This window comes from Hirundo rustica, chromosome 6, assembly GCF_015227805.2.
Source record: "Hirundo rustica isolate bHirRus1 chromosome 6, bHirRus1.pri.v3, whole genome shotgun sequence".
Lineage (NCBI taxonomy): Eukaryota > Metazoa > Chordata > Aves > Passeriformes > Hirundinidae > Hirundo > Hirundo rustica.
The window spans coordinates 9,390,100-9,402,202 of NC_053455.1; the positions used below are offsets into that span (position 1 = coordinate 9,390,100).

The 12,103-nt window shown below is 39.1% G+C and overlaps 1 long non-coding RNA gene across 3 annotated transcripts in view; it reads right to left on the reverse strand.

Annotated features, from left to right (window-relative positions):
• Positions 1-775: 775 nt before the first annotated feature.
• LOC120754794 (uncharacterized) overlaps positions 776-12,103 on the reverse strand; it is a 49,792-nt gene continuing 38,464 nt past the window's right edge. The window contains exon 4 of one of the 3 annotated variants that reach the window (XR_005701556.1): positions 776-2,314. This is a non-coding gene — a long non-coding RNA (uncharacterized LOC120754794). Of the gene's footprint in view, positions 2,315-5,737; positions 7,238-12,103 lie in introns of those variants that run through there. The other 2 variants (XR_005701559.2, XR_005701557.1) reach the window with 2 other exon arrangements.

Genomic DNA, 12,103 nt, shown 5'->3' on the forward strand with positions numbered 1-12,103 from the left:
CCAGCAGCCTGGGCTTTACCAATATTGTAACACCACAATCCTATAATCTGATTTAAAAAAAAAAAAAAAAAAAAAAAACCAAAAACACCAATAAATTACTTACCCACAAATGTTTTGCCATAGAACTGCCAGAAAGCTTCTAAAAGCCCAAAGGCAGCAGCAGTCATGCTGCTTAGTCATATAGCTGTAAAGGATCACAAAAAAATCCAAAGAACATCAGGTACATCATTGCTCCCAGGCTGCAACTATACATGCCAAGTTTTACCACCAGGAAATAAATGGGAAAAAAATGCATAGGGAAAATCCAAATAGACCCCTAATTCCAGTTTTAGAAAGCCGTGCCAGAATTATGATTTGACTTTACCTGCTAATCAGTGCTTTGGGAATTCTCTTCCTCATTCTTTACAATATTGCTACACGGAAAGATATACCTTCGGAAAAATATTTTAATAAATGGAATGCTAATTAAAATCAAGTTTGTGACCTGGAGCAGTAATCTCAGATTTTTACATATTAACTAGGATTACTAGTGGATAACAGATTGGTTTTTATTATTATTATTTTATTTTAGGACAAAATGGAACAAAAAACTCCAAAATATAAGAGTTTACAGGTCTACAGAGTAAAAATAATACACCTCTCTACTCCCAAAATAAATTCAACCTTTCTATATATTTATTTTTTGGAAGTTTATCTGGAGCCAAACCCACCCAAGTGTCTTCTGGGAGTTGCAATATCAGTGTCTCAGGATTAATCTTGACAAGAGAGTGCCCTGCCCATCTCCAACCCCCAGTTTTTAGAGTAATTATGGGATTCCTACAAAGTTACAGCTGGCAAATGTTTCTCATGCTATATATTGTGATTATCTCTCATAGGAGATATAATCCAGCTAAGGAAAGGACCTGGGGAAAGAACAGCAAAATTAGATGCAAAACCTCAACTCCGACATGGGAGCTGAGCAGATGTAAATGTGCTTTGAACAGACCTGCCACATCCAGATGGGGCCAGCTACAGCAAAATATCTTAATTCTATTCAACTCAACATGAAATAGATTTTATTCTCCAATTTTACATGGGGGAGAATTCAATTTTTTTCTCCTTTCAATTTTACAGTTTTCCTGCTGAAAAGTATTTTGGTTTTGCCTTGATTTGATGTTTCAGGAAGAAAGGGAAAAAAAACCACTTGGTAGTAAATCAGTAAAAGAATTCAGAAGGAAGAAATTAAAAGGGTGGTTGGCACCAATGCTTTTTAAAACAGATGCTAAGGACTGAGCACTTCTTCCATCCCTGCCTCAGCATTCACTGTGCCATGCTAGGAAGAAAACTGAGAGACGAGGGCGCTGCATGCAGTACATCCATTTTCTCAGGAAAGGAAGCAGATCCTGTCCTTAATAAAAAAATGGACTGCTGGAGGTTTCATCAGCTCTGCTCCCATGCCCAGGGTCAGGTCGTGGGCAGGGTCCCATCGTTTCCTCCCACACTAGACTTGGAGAAGAGCACCCCAAACATAACTTTTATTATTCCCATACCCATCCCTGGGTATTTAGGGAAGCTGAGGCATGGAGAGGAAGTGGCAGCAGTTGACTTCCAAGCCCAGACACACAAAGAAGAATGGTGAGCTGAAGCTATCACTGAGCTAAAGTAGAAATAGAGCTTTTGGAACTCCAGGACCAGAAGGTTTGAAGTGTCTCACTGAAAAGTCAAAAGTTGTAAAGGAGAACCTGCATTGGCAGGCTGGAGGAGAGAAGCCAGATGTGGGCTCAGCAGCTCCCACATGACTTGGCCTTGCTACCTTGGTAGGACAGGCGTGAGACTGTGATAACCTGTAACTGAATTTAGAGTTTTGCATCATTTTGGTTTGGATAGTTTCATACCCCTTGACTAATTTTCCATGTTAGCAAGGTTGCTGGAATATCCAGGGGGAGGGGGGGAGTTGTGTGAAAATTTGGATTTCCTGTAGAAATAAGCCCATTTTTTTGTTTTATAGTTGACATTTGCTCTAAGAACAGGTTTTAGGAATAAAACCTCCTACTGATCTCACAGGTCCGCAGTTTACAGTTGTGTGCATTTTATTTCAGCTGCTCCCTTGTATTCTGACTTGTTCTGCTGTGAGCAACAAGGTCGTGCACTTTACAAATCTGGATTCCCCTGAAGTAAGGCAATCTTGACTGCATTCACAAGAGACAGGACATATATTAGTACATGGAACCACGAGTCTTTTTTATCTTTCAAGTGTGTTATCAGTAGCTCCTGGGGTCATCAGCAGTCTTCACTCCTTAATCAGCTGCACAACACCCATCACACTGAAGTATGCCTGTGTTTCCAGAAAGCAAAAATTAGTCAGACACCAGTCACTGCACTCCAGGTTTGGAAGCAAAGGTGAGCCAGCAGCACTGAGGCCTCAGCTGGAATCCATTCTTAAATAAATTAGTGATACTCACTTTAATCATTGTGCAAATAATAATTTCTGAAATTAAATCAATCTAGTGTTTAATATCCACAAGAACTTATTAACATTGGCATAAAAGAATGAATATAAGAGGATTCCCTTCATTTTTTTGAGCACCTTATAGTGAACATAAGACTGCAGCTTATAGAATGATCTGGAATTCTTTGTAAACCAGCGTAACTTCATTCTCTCTGCAGCTTTAAATAACACAGGGCAGATGGGTTTAGAAACAACACAGATCTGCTCAATGTCTGTTTTCTCATGAAGCCATTCATTAACCATACCTTTAAGATCAAAATAACATTTTTTCTCTACACACTCCAGGCCCACCATAAAAAAAGTTGCAAAACAGTGACTGAGAGACAGCTCATGCCATTGCTCACCTTTCCAGAGGTTTATTTCCCTCTCATCACTCTAATTTATGGTATTTTGTGGCTTTCAGGTAGAGCCCACTTATATGTGTATCTCACTACTCCGTTGTTCACAATACTCATCACTGCTGTTGATCCATCACCCTCGAGTCACCTGTTGCGCCTCAAATATCTGCACCAACACTCTCCACTGAGCCAGGAGCTGGGTGCAATTACATTCTCCATGTTTATGGAAGTGAGGCAGAAGCTTTGCACAGCCTGCCATCTTTGACAGTGAACACTTAGCCTAGAAGACAGAGATAGAAAACTATTCTGGAAATAAACTACAGAGGAGTCACATTGCAAACATGCAAACAACTCTGGGATCCTGGCAGGAAGAGAAATAAACAGTGAAGAATGAAGGGGACGCGGTTAGACAAAGTCAGCATCTTGGGAAGCATTTGGTAAAGTGAGAGACAGATTTCAGCTTAGTAAACAAGCTATAAAGTTCTCCACAGGAAGAGCAGACATACCACCCTGGATTACTGCAATGTCTAAGCCATTTCTCCTTTGTGATGACTGTCTTAGAAAAATCCTGGTTTTCTGCCTATTTGTTTACAGAAAACATAGAAGTGGCTGTCTCTTTTGGAATGACAACTTGAAGTCAAATGCTCTAACTTGGCCTAGACACTCATGATGAACACACTTCCCATTTGCAGGAATAAAACAAAGCAAAAAAAGCATCTGGATGCTCTTTTTGGTTGCTGTTTTGGTTTTTAAAAAAAAAAATTGTTTTGAGAATAGTTAAGCTCTATCCCTCACAATTCCAAGTTGCAGAAGGACTTCATAACAATCGTGGGTTAGAGCAGCGGGAGGGTTAAATCAATAGAAACCTGACTTTGTCAGTGTATTGCAAAAATGACAGGCACATATCCCAAAGCTGTATTTTATGCTCTGTGTTAATGGTATAGCAGCTGGCTTTGTTACCTTCTGCCCTGGCTTCCTCACAAACAGCATGTGAGCTGCTCATCCCCTCAGCCCTCACAGACACGGCATATCTGGAGAGTGCATAAAAGTGAAATTCCTGTGGAGATTACAGTGAATAAAGGCATCTGCACCCCATCCCAGCAGCTGCAGGGGGGCTGTGACAGCAGTGCTAGAGTGCCTTCCTTGTGCAAAGGGCAATATTGACACTCACAGACTTGGGAAAAAATAAGGTGTTTCTCAGGAGTGGTGTTTTTAAACTCATCCCTCACTCTTCTATCTGTCCAGCCTCTTGACTCACCACAGATATGTGATTTGGGCACAGAACAGGCAGGCAAATATCCAGAAAGCCAGTGGGGAACAGCTATGAAAACCAACTCTGCAACCAAAGGAGAAAGACACCTTCTCATAAGCGTCCCTGGCAGAAATAAAGCAACAACCTGTAACTCTAACCAGATCATAATTCCTTTTTGGATCATTGGAATAGCCTCCCCAGGGAAGTGGTCACAGCACAAAGTCTGCCAGAATTCAAGGAGCCTTTGAACAGTGCTCTAAGGCACATTATGTGATTCTTGGGGTTATCCAGTGCAGGGCCAGGAGCTGGACTCGATAATCCCTGTGGGTCTCTTCCAGTTCAGGATATTCTGACTCGCGAATATTCTGTGCTCGTGTCTACATTTCATCTCCGTACTTCAGCACTGTGAATGTCCGTACAGACTCAGAGCACTCAGGGGAGGGAGCAACATCTTTCATGTTTTCCTGACAGCCCTCTTACACTTCAAAATGAATAGTTTTAGAGTTGTTCACATATCTCACCTACATCTCAACCCACTCCAGCTTCACAGGTAGGAGAGAGTTTCGTACAAGGACATAATTTCTGTCTCTGGGTGGAAGGAATTTCACCGACTCAATATCCATGTAAAGTATCTGCCGGCTGCGTGGATGTGCCAAAACCCTCATCTGTCTTCCCAAAAATCAAAGGGCTTGCTTAACAGGAAAAATATTATCCCTGAAGTTTAGTTTTATAGGAGTTAACATCATTCACAGAGGTATTGCAACGCTAGAGGGAACAGTGAAAAGGAGAAAGAGAGGCTCTTTCTCTATCTCAGCATAGTTGCTTTGCAACTTTAATTCAAGGAGTAACGTCATAGCACGAAAATAAACCATTCTTTACACAGAAACTATTGTTTATACCTTAGCATTGACACCAAACACAGAGAAGCTTCTTCCACAAGTGAGTTTGAAAATCACTGATAAAGATAGCTCATTAGAAAATAACTTGCTCTTTTTTGTTTCATTATTAATTCATGTGGAGACACAAATATAATCATGTTGGCTCAGACATAAAAACGCCAATTGATTAAAAAAAATCTTTAAATGTAAAGTTTGCTAAAATTCTCTTAACGAGAAGTGCAAATGTGTGCTGATTATAAATATTCACTGAACAGACTAAAATAAACTTGATATGCCTAAAAAGGGCCATATATTTCTAGCCAATTTTATTCTTTCTGGAAAGCTTTACAATGCATTTATGAAGATATGCTTACAGGCAGGATTAAATCTCTCCTGTTTGCACAACTATAATGCAAAATATGCAAATACTGTGGTAAATTAGAGCAGTTGTTGGCTTTTCTTTTCCGAGAAAGCTTGACTGTGAAGGTTTTTTCCCTTCTCCTGCTTAGCTTATTAAACTAAAAAAAAAAAAAACAAAAACCAACCAACCAAAAAAATCCACTTATCCCATAATTTTTATAACCTAAAATCATCTTTTCTAGTACAACATCTTCCAGAGAAGCTATTGTGTATTTTCTCTGGGAAAAAAAAAAAAAATGCAGGACTTGTCATACTCTAAAAGTGACAAGGAGTGACAAGCATACCCTGTGAGCATGCCAAGGCTTGTACTGAGACAGTAAGAAATTAAACAACTTACATTTAGACGTATGACACAGATACTGATCACCAGAAAGAGCATTTACTGAATTAAATTGAAATCCATGAATAATTCACCAGTTTCAATTGATGACAAACACAAGTGGCAGAATATTTGATGATCAATAATTATTTCTGAGGTTTTAGGAAGTGTGGCACCTTATAACTGAACAATTTAATTAAACATTAGATGTGACTTTAATTGCACGTGCTATATCAATCCTCTTTTCCTTTTGAATTTCGTGCAGATGCTAAAAATTGTTCATCGCTGCTCAAGCAAATTCATTTCTCACCATGAATTACAAAACTGACTCTCTAATAAAGTTTTTCAATATTACATTTTGTGCTACGCTCCTGCTCTCATTAAACTGCTAATAGCTTTCAAATTATAAGTTTATTGGAAACTAGCTGTAGGTTCACTGACATCAGATTCGAATCTCATCTGCTGCTGAGGTTTACAGGTGACACCACTAAGACTGATGATCTCGTGTCCAGCACCACATTACTCCAACAGTGGATAAAATATCCAGCACTCAGAGCCACAACACATGCCCAAGTTGTCAGTCTTAAAAACATTCTTCAGAAATTAAGCAGATCCATATATTTATTTACAGACGTTTTCTATGGAAACTTTTTCTTCCTACAACATCTCCTTTAAAAATGTGATACCACTGAACAACTCACACTGTCACTGACTTTTTCACTAGGTCTGCTGGCTCTGTGCCTTCAGCTTGGGATGCAAAAATGCAGCTTTTTTTTCCAAACAGGTTAAACAAAAGGGATTCATTCAGCTCTGAATCAGAGCCATAACTTTCTCTACTGCAGATACCAACATCTTTTGGGTTTTAAATATCATGAAGGATGAAGATACTGGTATTTCTCCTGGAACACTGTGGAATGATTTCTGATCTCTCTCGCTTTGAGGTGTTTTTCTTGCTAGTTCCAGTTTTGTTTGTCGAGGGGTTTTCCACCATAACTCCAGGTTAGAGAAAACCTCTTCAGGCTGCTGTGAGGGGCTATTTTTCCTGCTGAAAACACTCCATACAAGGAGTCTCCATAAACAAGTATATGATTTTCCACACCCTCTTCACAGCTTTTAGCAACCCCCTTGATCAGACGTCAACAGACTGGATCTTTAAACATCTCCTAAAGTGATTGACCCAGAATCATTGTTTGCATCCTCTTTAAACCTGTATTTTCTAAACCAAGATTCAGAAGCAAGCACCAAAAGTGCAGTTTCCCGTGTCTCTAAATCCCTAGACAAAACCAAACTAAAAAAACTTCAGCAGGCTTCCATTAAAGCTCTTGGCCTGCAAGTACCAATTCCATCTCCATTATCCAGTGGTTTTGAACACATGTAACCCTGGAATAAGTGGACCATTTCAAAGGAATTTTTCATAAAAAACTTGTCATTCACTGACATCCTTCATGACTGTGTTAGTTTGTAATAACTTTCAGTCAAGAGCTGACATTAGCCTGTGACTGAGTCTTGCTGCAAACTTCTCAACCAGATCCGTGGTGTTTTCTGAAACACACAGAAATAAAAGTCAGTTCACACTTGTACAAGCATCTAATTCCATCACATCTCTGTGCATTGTAGCTGAGGTGCTGGGGCCACGTGAGGCTTTTCTAATTTAACTAACTGCCCTCAAATCAAATTTTTACAGGACTGAGACACTTTTTTTATTAATCAAACAATCCAGTTAGTTGACATTTCAAAGTAAACAATGTTAACTCTAAGCTCCAAAGAAAGCGAAAGCCTACAAATCACAGAAACTTTTTAACAGAGTCTTTTCACACTAAAAAGATATTCCTCTGGTCTCAGCTTCCATAAGTAGAACAGCACCTGCAGTTCATTTTCTATTTGTCAGGAGAGCTCATGTAAACTATGTCCTGTGTGTTCCTGAAACTAAGCTGAGATACTGTAAACCATTAGCTGTGTTCTGGTAGAAATAATTCCTTATAGCTACAGTGCCATGTGCTAACCCCACTGAGAGAAAGTTGTGGTGATTGATGTGAAACCCAGCACTGGATATCCTGGTGTTGAAACAGCAGACTAAAGATACAAAAAACAGCATTCAGAGGGGTGTTTTTCACACTGCCTTTCAAACTCTAATGATTTTTTATGGAATTTTCATTTTTCTCTGTTAATTTTGCTCTAACCTTGCCCACAGCCCTTCCTTGCCTGCTTTCCTAAAGCGCTCTGCCTGCGCAACCTTCACTGACAAAACTGTTCTCCAAAGCACAGGCTGTTAGAGAGCAGTCATGGAACAAGAATAATAAATGCAAACACTTTGCCCTGAGAGCCTCCTGTACTCCAGGCTGGGAACAGCCCCAGTCTGAAGGGCAAGGACTACAGAGCCACGTGGTGAATATCACTTTGTATAGCCCAGAGTGAGCAGGCTCTGCCAATTAGCAGTAGTAGGGGTGTTGCATCCAATTTGCTCCCAAGGTAAATCCTGCCTGCAGTCAGCATTATGCTCATTTGGTCTCAGCAGACGTTTGATCTGCTTAATCAAAAGAATCCATTTTCTGCTACCCAAAGAAGGAATAATGCAGTACACTTCAGGAAAAAAAAAAAAAAAAAAAAAAAAAAAAAAAGCAACAGTTTTACACAAACATACTGCCAAATCATAGTTGAATAATTATGGCTCCTGTGGCACTTGTGTCTGGAAAAGAAGAAGAGTTCAAGCAGTTAACATGTAACTCCTTGCAGATAGGAGAATAAAGGAGCTGGCAACCATGAATTTTGAATAAATTTGTTCGGTTCACTGTTCAGTGCAGAACACGACATAGGAATGTCTTTTCAGAAGTTTCATCTTTAACTGCTAGACATCACTTGAATTTATCTGGACATCACAACCAAATCTGGCTTAATGCCTCTGCTCTCTGGCTCACGTATTTCAAGGCAACATTTGGAATAGTCTTCAGTGTTCTGCAGGATTAGGTTTAATTCAAGGCTTGTGACACCTTTGTGTAATTATGACTCAGTTACCCCTGTAACTAGGAAGTTTCATCAGCAAGGTGTGACACAGCAGAGAAGTAAAATCTGGAACTGGAGTGTGCTGCAATTAATAATTGAATCCATACTCAGCTTCAGAATAACAACACACAAAAGCAATCATTAAAACTCCTCAAACACCTGAGAAGCAGCCTATCATTCAGAGGTATTGCATGATATCCTTGTGTCATGCTGCCAAATATTACTGTAAATCCTCCTTGGCAGACCTTCCAAAGAGCATAGCATGTACTGCATGACCAGACAGATAAATATTGTCTCACAAACCTTAAGCAAAGCCACAAGAACACTCCCTTTCAGACTGAGTTTTACACAAAACAAGATTTTAAAAGTCCTGTGATATTTTCTCTTCAGTTTTTGCTCACTTTTCTCACATAGCATTATGTACCAACCAACTAAACTCATAACCTGGTGATACTTCCATGCCAGAAACAGCCACAGACAGTCCTGCAAGCACTGTGAAAAACAGGCTCTGACCTCTATCAGCACAAGGCAGAGAATCTTTAGAATATATCAACAACCACCAGAGAATTAGTAATGTTTTCACAAACTCGTGTTATTTAGCAAGTGTCTCCATGGCCTAAAACAGAACATCAAAATCATGTTAGTCTTTGCTTTTTTTAGCTACTTCCTTAAAAAAACTATCATAATGACACTTCTTCAGCTGAAGGCATTTGCCAGTCCATATTCCAGCAGAAATTTCCTTTGCTGGAGTCACTGTTCAGGTCCCAGCAATTGCTAGGATGTGATTTCTTTGGGAAAGTGACCTGGCTGCCACCTAACAGGCTGAACACAGTTACACCAGCACAGCTAACGAAAACCACACAATTTCTAATCAAACCTCAACAACAGCTCCTGCAAAAAGGGCAAGCAACTTCTACAGCTAAAAGGCTTTTCTTCTGCTGCATTTCAAAGTTGTGAACACTTGTCAAAGAGAAAAAGGGGAGCAAAAGTCATTCCCTATGGCATGTCTGAGGGAAACTTGATTATGGGGATCACCATCTTTGACTCTGTAGGAAGAACATTTAACTTTTCAGCACTGACTCGCAGTTCCTTGTAGCCTCAGCCTATCCAAAACACTTTTCTAGCACCACACTCTAAGCCTGTTCTGGATGCTCTATAGAATAAAAATGTTATTCAATCAAATCTCCTCTTAAGATATACACATTCTTGAGCAAATAGAGTTAATCCTATGGAGCAATTTGATTCTTTTAATCTTTTTGTACTCTAACTCATCTGCTCTTTTTTTCTTTTGTATATATTTTGTGCTTTTGTGTTACCTTTGTTAGTATTATAATAATAAATTATTAATGTTCATTTAACTCAGTGATTATTTTGCTTTTATGACTAGTTTGTAGCTACTATTTTCTACTTTGGATGATGCATAACTCTTACCTTTTGGAATTACTGCCACTTATTTAGCACCTCTGTATGAACCAGCTCTTCCCAAGTTTACTCATGCAAAGTTTTCCATAGCTAATCCTACTCTAATCTAGATCACAGAAAACAGGGTGTTCCTGTCAGGATCACCCATAAAGAGTGAGAAAATTCTACCTGAAATCCTCACCTGAATGGGCTGAATGCAGAAGGATTAAAAAATTACCTAAAAAGACCCTGTAAATACAGAAGGTAAATCTAAGCTACTTTTTTCCCCTCCACAGCTTCTCTATAATAGGAAAACTTTTTCTCTGAGACTTAGAATTTGCTTTTTGTCTCCACTGAAAAATTTGCAAGCACCCCTCAGACGTTCACTGTATTTATATTGGTCTTGAGAAAAATAACACCTGAGGTTTCTGGGGAAGAAAACATTACTGAGGACAGTGTGTCCAATTCTGCTGTAAGAGCAGTGTGGAAGTGTACTTTGTACACCAAGGATGGATGTGACAGGTAATTTCAGATACTTGGCATGAAACAAGTGGAGACTCAGCTGTCTTCTTCTGTTCAGTATGTAGTTAAATGCAACACATTTTAGAAGTTTTATTTTGCTTTTTATCAGAAACTCCAAAATTGCTACTCATAAAACAAAATTTCTCAAAATTCTAGGTTTCAGCCTATACAAGGATATTACAAATAGCATACCCTGTCTGTTTAGCTGGGATCTTTATGACATCCATTAAGGGGCTTCATCTGAATACTATAAAGCTGAGGCGATCAGCAGCAGCTCTCCACTCTGCTGTGATGCTGCACCAAGAGAGGGGGAGAGAGTTCTGCCTTCCCATGGGGCAGCTGAGAGCCACTCTGCCTCAGAATAAAACAGCCTCCTGGTCTACAGGGAATAAATCTATTACCACAATCTGCTTCCATTTTCAAGACAAGAGTCTGGAGAAAACACTCACATTAAGCATGATTTTTTTTTTTTTAAGACTGATAATAAACAGAAAGCTTCACATTCCAAGGCTTAGCCTATCAACTGACAGGAGCTGGGCATGTTGTATTGTGAGATTTCTCGTGTATTTTCAATCCATCTGGTACTGCCCAGAATATTGGACTAAATGGGCAATTAATCTAATCCAGTACAGCAATTCCTAAATGTTTCTTTCCCTCTAAACATACACAAACATAGAAATATAAACAGTGTTGTAAACATTTGAATTTGATGTACTGAAGGTCACTGAACAGCACACAATACCCCCTCTCTTACCAATCCACAGAAAAGTGTGCTTTGTTTCCTCATAATTAATTTCTATTACATAATTAAGCTTCTAGATAGCTTGTTACTCAGTAAAGAATTAAATACTCACGACTGTGTGGTTTAAATTGGTCTTTTCAATAGATAAAACTACTGAAATAGGACAGTAAAATATCCTGCAAGACAAGTAACTCAGAGCAAGACACGTAACTCAGAGTTCAAGTAGTAAAGCAATTAATCTTCAACAGAACAGCACATGGTAGCTCTGAAAACAAAGCTCTAAATTCTGACAATCATCCTAAAATATTTAACACTGAATCTCTTCTGAGACTTCTGTTAGAACTCAATAGAAAGGCCCCATCTTCTGCTCACAAAATAAATGCAAATCCTTACAAGGCTGGATAACTCTAATATAGCTCCAGGCATACCTTTGGTTCTTTCTTACTCTCAGCTCCTATGAGAATCACCATATTCCCTGATGCTCAGGGAAAGCTCTTTAAAAATGCTTGGTTTTCCCATTCTCTTCCAACACAGTCATTTTTAAACATCACCTCATTTTCCTCTCACATTTAACACTTCCATTAATGACTAAGAGCGAGAGTTTACATTTCAGTGCATTTGTCCAAGCAGCTCTAATCTTGTGATTTTCGTGTTGCTTTACAGTTTATAAAAACTAAACAGCAAGCTCAATAAATAAACAGTGTACCCTGCCAAGGTAAATTCAGAAAGAATTATTTACAGTC